General features: G+C 41.1%; 2 long non-coding RNA genes across 2 annotated transcripts; both read left to right on the top strand.

Annotated features, from left to right (window-relative positions):
* Positions 1-228: 228 nt before the first annotated feature.
* Positions 229-1,623, top strand: LOC134640458 (uncharacterized). The gene is made up of 4 exons (XR_010095467.1): positions 229-301; positions 402-492; positions 659-816; positions 1,462-1,623. It is a non-coding gene; the product is annotated as an uncharacterized LOC134640458 (long non-coding RNA).
* A 7,079-nt stretch (positions 1,624-8,702) lies between these two features.
* Positions 8,703-9,475, top strand: LOC134640205 (uncharacterized). Its single transcript, XR_010095418.1, has 3 exons — positions 8,703-8,726; positions 9,117-9,239; positions 9,408-9,475. It is a non-coding gene; the product is annotated as an uncharacterized LOC134640205 (long non-coding RNA).
* The last annotated feature ends 2,658 nt before the right edge of the window (positions 9,476-12,133 follow it).

Raw genomic sequence — 12,133 nt, 5'->3', positions numbered from 1 at the left:
ATGTTCAAGACAATAAAAATGTCAGTGAAGGACATCTGAAATTCTGTTGCAGTGGTTTTCTGATGCATGTGTTTTAAGGTTTAAGGGTGGTGGCACAGCTAAGACCCAAGAGTCTCTTTCAAGGTTAGTAAAGTAAACAGATTCAAGAAGATATTATACACATTTCTTTGTTGTCTGTCTCTAAATCTTATTTTGTCTTTATTATGTTTAAAAAGGTTTGTTTTGTTCCTGCCCTTTTCAGACACTGAATTTGAGCAGAAACCATAAGGATACTCAAAGGACCTGTGACTCTCAGGAAATGGTGAGATTTCAGGTCATAATCTTTTTTCCTTTTTTTTTTTTCCATTAAATTCATTTTCCTTTTTCCCTTTACAATATTGCTGTTTTGTTTTTGTAAACAGCATCAAATGAGAGGGACAGATGAAACAGTTTCAAGACAATGGCAGGAAAAACATGCTGAAGATTGAAACAAACCTTGGCTGGAAATATTTGGTATGTGTTTTACCGTAAATCAAATTGTTGAAAAACATTCAGCTACACTGCAACACAGGGAAACTTGATTTGCACTTATTTTGTTACTTTAATTTCTTGTCTCATTATTTTTGTCAGTTATTATTGTTTATGGTGTATGCCCTTCTTGTTTTCTTTCTGAATGCAGAAGGTATCTAGCCAGTCCACAATGAAAGCTTCGGTGCACCCCATGAGACTTCTGGCAGAAATGATGGCGCCTGTATTCTTTGGTTTCCCTAAACATCACACCCTGCCTGTTTATACGAGGCTCTTCAATTAAGTCTGCACCCAAAGATTCAATAAGAGGTAAGCAGTGGTATTATTCAAGTTTTGCTAAAGAAAGATGGACAGGAGACACTAATCTTAATCAGCCGAGCTCAGGTTCATGTCCAGGTGAGCAGTTTCATACGCTATAAAATGTAGATTGAATGATAGGTCTCATCACCATGCATTCAGCCATTAACTTCAAGTTCTATGATAAATCAATAGGAAACTTAAATACGTTTTCCAACAAATTATGATTGTGATTAGGGCTGCGTTGTCTATGTATCACTTTTACATAAGTAGATTCAAAGGATAACTATTGCCAAAACGCAACCTGGGCTGTTTTTTTTTTTTTTTTTTTTTACTGTATCGATTTTGATGCGCTCAAATTTATGCCCCGGCCCCCTAGTATTCCCATTCACTGGCTATTGACCACAAAACAAAATCACGGTCAATCTCAAAAACGGCTTGTTTGTCGTAATTATGCTTTTAGATATATGTTTGTCTCGTTTACAGTAAAAAAAAAAACAGCCCAGGTTGCATTTTGACAATAGCTATCCTTTAAGAACTGTATATTTTACACTTAAGAAATCATTTATCATTAGATCTGTTTTTGGCAGCACGTTTTGTTCATTTCTGTGCATTTTGCTCAAGCACTGATCAAACTTTGTCCATTTTTTGCTGCAGAGGGGATCCTGCCAGTCCAAAGTGAACTCCTGATGGACATTGAAGTACTCCTGCAGAGCTTGTATCTTCGACACCATGCGCATTAGAAACTCCACTGAGTCCTTTCCTTCACCAAGGCAGGACCCAGTGACTCATTACTGTTGATAGGTCAGGGGCAGGTAATATTTTGTTTTATGTTTATTCATTCCTCCATGGATTACCAACCATATATATGGACACATGCTGTATTCTCAAGATCTATGCTGTTTTGTAGGAATAGAGAAAATGATATGTTTAGTCTGTTTTCAAATAGTATGTCAAATTTTCTCATTGTTTATCAGTAATATTCACTACCTTGGTTATATATGAGCATCTTTAGGTTTTTCTATATTTAGCAGTTGCAAATGTAAAATGTACGGTAAACCATTTATGTTCCTCATATTGTACTGTATTTTTAGCGGTAAAATACCGGCAGCTGTGGTTGCCAGGAATTTACCGTAAAATGTATCTGGTCAAAATAAAATGCTGTAATTTGTTATACAATTTCACTGTGTTTTTTACTGTCAAAGGTTTTAATAAGGTTTAACATATTTCTGTTATTTTTACAGTTATTTACAATAATAGGGTCTATCCTATTACTGTTAAATTAACAACAAATTACTGTAAATATTATTATATCATAACCTTTTTTTTACTGCAAATATCCGTAAAAAGCTATGGAAAGTTGCATTTTTTACATTAAATTGCTGTATAATTGACAAATATATTTGTTTTTTTCTATCATGATTTTGGTAAAATAATACGTTGTCTACCTTAAAATTTAGGGTTACAAAACCAGTATACCGTATTGTCTTTTACAGATTCCACATTTTTTTCACGGTATATTCCTGGCTACCACAGCTGCCGGTATTTTACCGTAAATTTGACAGTTTTTTTTTTACAGTGCAGTTACTCCGAAAAGGATCCAGATGTTTCAAAATACTTCTCTGGCGAACGTTTCAATTCTGCGAACATAAATGCTGTGATTAATGGACTAAAAGTCATCGCTTCTTACCCATATTTATGGATTTAAGGATCAAAGGATCAAATTGGTGGTAAGATTCTAAATATATGTGATGTCATGATCCTGTTAAATAGTCCCAATTTCAAACCTCATGTGAGGGCAAAAACCACAAGAACAGCATAAAAAAGGAGAAAACGTACCTTAGAAACATGCCGGGATACAGGAGACGGCAGCACTGCAGAGGTGAGGACACGCATCAGCTTGAAATAAACAAAACAATAAGCACAGTTGTACAGACACACACTCCCAAAAACTAGCCAGCCCTCATGAGGAGGTTGCGACGCCCTCCAGGTGCGGGAAAGAAAGCAGGAAAAAACGGGAGCGGGCCGCCTCACCGCTCTTTACATTGGTGGACCGCCCCAAAGAAATCCAAACATGGAAATGCTTGCACACACATTTGATTATGAATATAGGTCCATCCTACCAGCCAACATCAGATCTCCACGCATGCACACATGAATGCACATACATCTGAACACATCTAGAGATAAACTCCCCCAAAGAAACCAAATTCCCAGAAATTAAAACATGGAAATGTTTGCACACACTTGTGATTATGCACAGAGGTCCACCCTACCAGCAAACCTCAGGACTCCACGCAGGCACACATGAATGCACATACATTTACACACATCCAGAGATAAACTCCCCCAAAGAAATCCGAACATGGAAATTTTGCGCACACTGCACACACATTCAGAGTTCTGAATGTACTGGTGAGTCTCCACCTGTTACAGGTGGGTGCAACCTGGACTGTCTCAAGACAGACGAGACCAGATCCACCAAAGAAACTGCAGATGTGCATCTTTTTGAAATATATAACACAATAAACACAGTCGTGCAGACACATACACTCACACAGGCTGCGAAAGCCTAGCCAGCCCTCGTGATGGTGTGGCACCACCCCTCAGGCGTGTGAAAGAAAGCAGAAAAAACCCAGACTGGGCCGCCTGGCCACCCATTATAAAGGTGGACCTCCTCCGGAGAGAAACCCTTTATAGAAGAGTTGAGAAAGACAAAATTTGTGAGGTCTGAATGTTCTGGTGAGTCTCCACCTGCTGCAGGTGAGTGCAGCCTGGACTGTCTCGAGACAGACCAGATCAGCTGCACCACAGACACTTCATACCTCATCTCAGGAGAAAAACTGAAAGAGCAACATAAAAAAGGAGAAAACCGACCTCAGAAACATGACCAACATCTGTTTGATTAGACTAACAAATAATGGTTGGCCATTTTCAGGTCCTCGCCTAACCTTCAGTCGATGTTCGAGGTCATCGAAACGCTTAGGTTTATATATCGACTTTCCTTGGACTGATAATCTGTCTCGTATTGAAATTGTTCTTTGGTCAGTTTTGCCTGTTGCAGAATTTCAGGGTCGCTCTTGTTGACTTTAATAGCCACGATCTGTCTGTTTGCTCTGTGAATTGGTTAGAAACAAAACTGAACTTGTTTTGGTTTCTGTCCTAAAATGTTCTCAAAACGTCTCGAAAGGGTTTGGGTTGGTGTCAGGTCAACGTCCGTTATGCCATAAAGTATAATAGGTGAGCGCTGGTATTTATGGGTTTTGGGATCAAAGCAAAGCTACCAGTCATACAGGATCAAAGCAAAGTTACCGCATCACAAGGGATCAAAGTGATTCTAATGTATGCGCAGGCGCACACACACATGTTTGTTTGTGTAATATTGTTCACACTGAATTTGACCGTAGGAAATTTAATATGAGTCAATCAAAGAAAATGTTAGTTTTGAAGAATTTTGAAATTACGAAACTGACAATTACGAGAATTGTTTTTTTTTCTTTTGCATAACATGTCGAGCTTTTCTGTATATAGTCATTTCGTACAAGAAATTGATGAAAATGTTCTATTTTATTTTAACAATCATCAACTTCATATGCAGGTTTCGTACGGGTGCTTGAAATCCTTGAACAATCTTGGATTTTAATATTGTAGTGCTTCTATTTGGGATTTTGTGCTTAAAACGTCTTGAAACTGTATTTCATTCACCACAAATAACTATCTGATTGAATAGTTTTCTTATCAGATAGAGAAATAAAAAGTCTAAAAGCAACATTTCTCTGCCTGGGCTGCCTTGTAGCTCTGCACGTCAGTCTGTTTCAATTTGTGACCCCCCACCCCCTCCCCGAACAGTCGGGGGTGAGTGCACTAACGTGCCTGGAGGCCGTTTTAATGAGTGTTTGCTGGAAAACCAAAAATACAAGAAGGATTTGTACGTTTTCACAATGGGGGAGTTTGCGTAAGTCCTAGTAAATCATTTTCTCGAGTGTGTACGTTACACATGCTAATTTTTAAAATCGTTTTTATTATTTTGCTAGCTAGCAAACTCGCGGGATAAATGATTGAAATGCACTCAGTGTGATGCAATACGGTGCCGCTATTATAACAGTTAGTTATTGCAGGGTAATTTATGGAATATGCTGTGAATTTAACCAAGATTACACAGCAGTAGCAGTAATGCGAGTTACTTCTCCAAAGTGAAAGCTTTAAACGTTAGCCCGATGCTTAACTAGCCAACTTAAGGCTTTCTGATTGAAGGCTAAAAGCGGCGTTGTCACCAAGTAAACAGAATATTGATTATATTTTTGTGTATTGCTGCAGTTTTTTCAAGTATTAACTTGGTGCTTTTGGCAACCTTAGGGGGAAATAATGGTAATATGACTGATCCATATGGACACAAAGAATATAGACTTTTTTGTGCTACCGAAGTTTCGTGGCTTTCATTCAAAATCTGTTTATCGTTAAACAACTTAAACATTATAATGGCTTCAAACTCACATTGAGGCCTGTGGGGCACTATCAGCCACTGAAACAGTAGACAAATGAATATTTCATACCTGAAGGCTGCCTGTTTATTTAAGGGAGATAAACAATACATTATAATTGTATATAATAATATCACAGATGATAGATTAAATAGGTTTTTGATAGATGCTTGAGCATTTTTAAAGTCTTATATGTTGAATTGAACTGAGTATGTCATCTGTTCAAAGCCTCTCCCAGTCAGTGCTGTTCTCTATGCCTGTCTTACTCTACATGATATTTTTTAACATCAGCATGCTAAAGGACTTGTTTGGAAGAGACTGCTATTTTATATGCTAAAATATGTTTTTCTTCTGGGCCAAGTTGGTGAAAACACTTTATTATCCTCTAATAGATTTTGTAAATGCTTGGTGATGGTAGTACCCAAAACTAGCTGCATCAGGTACTTCCCTGTGTATTTGGAGAGGATCAGAAGTCCCAGGAATAAAAAAAGCCCCCAAAACAAAAACGGCAACTAATTATTTATCTGCACAGCCGTACAAGTGGCTGACTGCTAGTTTGGTCCTCTGAGGCCGTTTCCTAGTCAGTGTCTCGCTAGATTTCTCTCTCTTCTGTTAATTGAGCGTTTTTTGTCTGTTTGTTTTGTTGCAGTTCTGGGTAATAAGTTAAATTAATAAAATAAATATTGTAATTGCATTTCTGTTTGTTCTGTACTTGCTAACTGTCAATTCAGAAGAAAATGTAGCTGCTGTCTTCCTGTTGCTGTTTGCCAACAAACTCAGTTCCTTTGCCCGATAATTTACTTTAAAAAAATGCCTACATGTATATTTATAAGCTGAGTTATTATATAGCTGAATAATTATATCTTTCAATTCATAATTAATAATGTTTTATTTTAAATTTGTGTCTGTGTCTTTTAGCTTCTTCTGCTTATTATTGTTATCCATCCATTTTCTTCTGCTTATCAAGGACTGGTTTACCCGGGCAGCAGCCTAAGCAGAGAAGCCCACATCTCCCTCTCCCCAGCCACCTCCTCCACTTCTTCTGGGATAACACCAAGACATCCTCAGGCCAGCTGAGAGATATAGCCTCTCCAGAGTGTCCTGGGTCTGCCCTGGGGCCTCTTTCTCCTTTTCTCATCAGCCTCTCTTCAACGTGAAGGAATAGCAGTTCTACTCTGAGCCCCTTTTGAGTAGCTGAACTCCTCAGCCTGTCTTTAAGGGAGAGGCAACACCCTTAGAGAAAGCTCATTTTTTTCATGTGTCAGTCCTCTGCTCAGCTGTCCCCAAACTTGTAAACAAGACCCAGAGAAGATTAAAGTCCTCCGCTTGATGCTGCAAGTCATTGTTTTTTATTGTCTTTTTCTTAATATATTCAGATAATTCTAAAAATATATGTACAACAGTTTGTTTATGCAGTCAGCATTTGTATATATACAGCAGTATTCTCAAACAAGCAATAGTGAACGCACCTGTGTGAGGCAAATTCCACAATCACAGTTCAATCAGTCCCCCCACCCTGACACTTTTTTCCACTTTAAGTGAGGAAATGGAATTAAATCTGGACACATCTTTATCTTTTTTGGACATATCAACATATCTTTTTAAGGTTAAGAGAATATGGTCATCAGTAGGGATGGGTACCGGTGTCTGACATAAACGGTAGTAACCAGACCGAAAAGCAGCGCACATTTCGGTGCTTTATTTCGGTGCTTTTTTTTTTTCCTGAGCCAATTCTAGCCAATCGTTTTACGTTTCCGAGGATAGTAGGCGGGCCCAGGTACGTACGTTCTTTTAGAGCAGAGCTACAGATTAAAAATGCCCAAGGCGAAGCGGTCAAAAGTCTGGCTGTACTTCGCAGCAAAAGATGCAAACTCAGCAGCCTGCAACAAGTGCTTTAAGCTGATACTGTGATACTGTCAAAGGAGGTAACACCTCAAATCTGATGAAACACCTGGCGACGCATAGCGGTTTTTTTTTAAAGCCGAGAAATGCACCGTATTTGATAGCTTGCTGCGAGACCTCACACCGAGCACATCTACTGCGGGTGTGGTGCCTGTTATCGGACCCGGAGTTAGCAACATCCCCCAAAAACTCGAAGAGTAGAGTCCTGGCCCCTAGCCCTGCCAGTGTAGCAGAAATGATGAGGATGACGATGGCAGCAGCAGCCGTTCTTCTCTGCGTGAGTAGCTTAATGTTGTTCATGTGTAATTTACGCTGAGTAGGCTAACCACGTTATTAAATTAATGCACGTAAGGTGAACTAGCAAACACCGTCGTAGTTACATGCGGCTGTCTTCTTGTTTGATGGCAGATACTCCCTTCACCCTGGCCAAAAAGGCCAAAATGACCACAAAGAAAAAGTGGAAAACAGTTAAACATGAGAGGTTTTTGGACCAATTTTGTGTTTTTTCCATTGATTAAGCACTGCTTCCAGCCAAGAGTGATACCATATATGCCCTATAGCTGCAGAAAAGGCTAACATTGTTATCTTTTTACAAAAAACAGCTGAACATGAGAGGTTTTTGGACCAATTTTGTGTTCTCCATTCTTTAAGCACCGGTTCGAGCACCGTTTAAGCACCGGCACCGTTTCAAAAGTACCGGTTTGGCACCGGTATCGGATAAAACCTAAACGATACCCATCCCTAGTCATCAGATTGGAGAAGCTGAACAATCAGAGCTGTGATAATGATATTTAAGGTGTGTTGACTGGTTCATAATGTCAGCTCATGTCAGAAAACATCCCATGCTAAAAGTTGCCGCTAGCTGCTGGTTGATGGTGAATTTATTGTGTATTTTCCACAGTCTGTACAGATGAAGAGTAGCAGAGCTGGAGATGAGGCAGGAGGAAGTGTTGACTCAATTCCACTGCAAGGTGGAGGCCCTATTGTAATACAGAGAAAACTAAATGATCAAAACAAGCCCTTTTGAGCGAGCACTTGGTGACTGTGGGAAGGAAAACCACCATTTTAACTGGAAGAAACTTCCAGCAGAACCAGGTATAGGGAGGGGCAGCCTCTGAGGACTGGCTGGGGTTGAGGGGAGGGAGAAAGGACAAAGGACACGCTGTGGAAGAGAGCCACTCTATGAGCTGTTCATTCAGTTTGTGGTTTAGCTTGACTCCATGACGTTTCTGAACTAATGCTTTGCTCAATTAACGTTGCAATGAATTATGGGTGGATTTTACTGATATTCTATCTTTATGTTGTCACCAAACAGATCTACAGATTTGGGATTAGCTACAGGCTCCTCCACCCCTGCTGGCTCTTCTGTCCTGCCCAGGATGGCACCCCCGGTGCCCCCTCATCAGGTCCAGCAGTCCTACCGTCCATCCAACAGCTCCTTCTCCCCTCTTACAGCCTCTATGGGAGCTCCATCTGTGGTGGCTACAGCCTGGGAGGATACAGACACACACCACACCTTGAAGACGTCCCCCCCAGCAGGTTTGTGCAGCAGGTGGAAGAGATGGAACAGCAAGCACTCACATATTCACATGAGTACATTTTGTTGTTTTGAGAGGTGTACTCAACACAGGACAGTGGCTGCAGGTGCTAATTGTTTTGAATTAAAAGTAATTAAGGCTGCTGTTGTAAAGTTTGATAATAGAATCTGAACCTGGTAATGTTCAGGGCTGCAGTACACGTGTAAAGATGAGTCTGCTTGTATGACATCATATGTGCCTTTGTGTAACTCTGTGGCAAATAAATTGGGTACCATAGCTCCATATGCCATTAGTTACTTTACAAGTGTAAGGAAAAGCAGAAGGACTTGTTTTTGGTTAAGACCAGTTAAAATTATGAATGTCTTTCATTCAGTTTCCTTGCTTGGTTTAGACACTAACTGGGCGAGCGAGGAGGACGACCACGTGGTGGCCAGAGGAGAATATGACTTGACAGCTGCTTCTCAGGAGGAGCTTTCTATGCGAGCTGGAGAGATGCTCAACCTCGCTCCTAAAGGTGATGAGCTTTTTACTGGCTGCGGGACATTTGATTCTGAGTGCTTTGACCCAAAACCTTCTATTTTTGTTTTCCTTATCTTACAACTAACAGATGAGGGCTCTTCTTTTGTGTGAGCGTGCCCCATGTTTACATCTATCACAGTGTTTTCCTCTCCCTCGTGTTTAGAGCTACAGCCCCGTGTGCGTGGCTGGCTCCTGGCCAGTGTAGACGGTGAGACCACATGCTCGTCCCAGCCAACTACGTTAAGATCCTCAGCAAGAGAAGAGACCGCCGGGCCACAGATATGAGAGGCTCGCTCAGGCCCAGCAGGCAAACACGCAGGCACCCCAAACAACCTCGTCTGCACAAATACCCTAATCTGTGCCTCTCCTGCAGCCCATAAACGTACAGCATCTACCCACATCATGTACAGTACTTGAATGATCCATCTCGTCTTTCAGCTCAGTCTCGTCAGATTCATTAGGCTCAGCTGTGTCCCCCTCCTGTGTGCAGTTTCCTCGTTTCCCTCTGTGTGTATTTATAGTAGTGATGGCCAAACAAAGCTTTCTGAAGCATTGAAGCTTGTGTTGAAAAACGATTCATTACTGGAAGCTTTTTAACACAGTCCTCTCTGGTGACATCTGGTGGTCAAAAATATGAAGAGCAGCTTGAATCTACAAAAAAACTGAACTGCGTCATTATGATTGCCCACTCTACACAGTGGAATTCACAATTGGACATCACTGATCACGTGACTGTGGCCAAACGAATCAAGCATCGACAGAGTGCTTCTGAAGCGGTGTGTTGGTGTTTTTTGACACACGCGCCGGAGCGTCAGCTTCAAGCGGGCCCTCACTAATTTATAGCATTTGTCCTCTTGTGTGTGTTACTGGTCCGTCTGTGCTCCTCCATGCTGTTTTTCCTGCTTGTCATCCTTTGTGTTTTAACTCCATTCCCTCGTGTCCAGGTTTGTTATTTGGTTCTCAGCTTTCCCAGTTTAGGTTTTCTTAGTTTTGTTTCTCGCCTCCCTCGCCTTTGTTTGTATGTCACTCTCCATGAATAAAGCTCACTCACATCAGCAGTGCCTGCATCTTGGGTCCTCCATTCATATCTCAACACGCAAACCCTGACATTTATGGTGTAGTTACATACTACTAGGAAGTGCTGACAAAATATGAAATTATGATGCTATTTATATAGAGGCACAATACCAACACAGAACAGCGGGGACACAGAACCAAAACCTAAGAACTAACAAAGACACATCAAGAAATCAAAGATTAATAAAACAAAACAGAAAACACTGGGCCATCGACCCAGGACCGTGACATTCAGTTTCTCAAGGAATAATCAAAGCAAACATTTTGTTCTTTTTATGAATAAGAGATTTCCTTTTTTGGGTTACATGATGGTGTAAGTTCCAGCACAGCTCATTGTGTTTGCAGAAGTGCTCCGAGGCCCCTATGAAACACATAATTGAAAGAATCTAATAAATTAGAGGGTGCAGTAGCTGTAGTATGACTTTTTGTCCTCATGCTGCATGACGACTTTACTTTTTTCTTTTTTTTGGTGGGAGGAAGTTGACATCTCAGTCCATTGTGACGTGCAGATCTTTGACTGGCTTATGAACTCCGTCAGGAGGAACTCTGCAGGAGAGGGAAACAAGGACAAACAAACCCAGCTTGGTAAAAAGGAACAAGAACAGAAAAAAATCAACATTATTACACATCCCTGATCTGTCATTTACACCACCTGTGGCGCTTGATTTATTGGTCACTAAACGTGGTGTGTGTTTGGTGCGTCACTGGCTGCGTGTTCTGTGTTATTTGTCGGTGGTGGGGTTTGGGCATTGATATTTGAAATCACAGCAGAGAGACTGGATGTGATGTCAGAACCCTCTAAATCTTGTAATTTACAGATATTTAATTCCAAATGATTTGACTGCATCGTTGTGTCTTTCAGTTATGACCCAAACTATCTATCAACTTTGTGAATAAATTCACGTCCCCCTGTGACCTCATAATTACACCACAATTTAGATGGCATGAATGAGTCATGTGGTCACACCAACAGTGACAACATCAGCAGTGACATCACTAAAGTTGCCAGGTGAGTCCATAAATAGAACCCGTGACGTGGAGCAGGTACCGCCGTTTGGACAATGCCACGACGCAGGTATAGACGCAAACACGCGAGGTCTTCTCGCCCCGTTCGCAGACGCAGGAGACCCCACAAGGCCTCCGGTGTCCGCAGACGTGGGAGAAGATACCGTCGCAGACATTAGACAATCTCAATAAACATGTAGGATGAACATCAAAACTGTGGTCCAATCAAGTTTTTTTTAGATAAGATATGTTGTTGTTGTTGTTTTGTGTGTGTTTGTTATCAATGTTGTGAAAAAAGTTAAGCTTAGTAAGCCATGAAGCACTGATTACTCGTAGGAAAAGCACCAATAGGAGACAGAACAGGCTGCATACTAATTAGAAGGTGTTATTATTCAGTCTGTACATCGAATAGAAGGCACTAACCACAAGGTGATCTTCAATGCATCTCTGTGTGAATGCGAACGGCGCGAGAAGAACCCCACTAACTGCATGTCTTTAGACTGTGGGAGGAAGCTGGAGAGAACATGCAGACTCCACACAAAGACCCCGGCCTGATGAGGTTAGGGTCCTGAGTTCGATACCCTAAACTGAACGCAGGACAGAGGAAGGGATGGGTGATGTTCATGTGTGCCCAGGTGTATGATGTGGCTCTTTGTCTCTGACTGGTTGGCTGCCCCAGCCCTTGCCCTTCATGTATTTCAGTAAAGTCTTTTTCTCCCGTCTCCTCCTCTCGTTTACATGTTTTGTAAACATGTTTTGTGACCCATTCCTTCTGTCACGTGTGTTTCCCCCCCCCCCAGCCTTCAT

This window comes from Pelmatolapia mariae, linkage group LG13 (genome assembly GCF_036321145.2).
Source record: "Pelmatolapia mariae isolate MD_Pm_ZW linkage group LG13, Pm_UMD_F_2, whole genome shotgun sequence".
In the NCBI taxonomy this organism is placed as follows: domain Eukaryota; kingdom Metazoa; phylum Chordata; class Actinopteri; order Cichliformes; family Cichlidae; genus Pelmatolapia; species Pelmatolapia mariae.
This window is presented reverse-complemented; position numbering and strand designations above follow the sequence as displayed.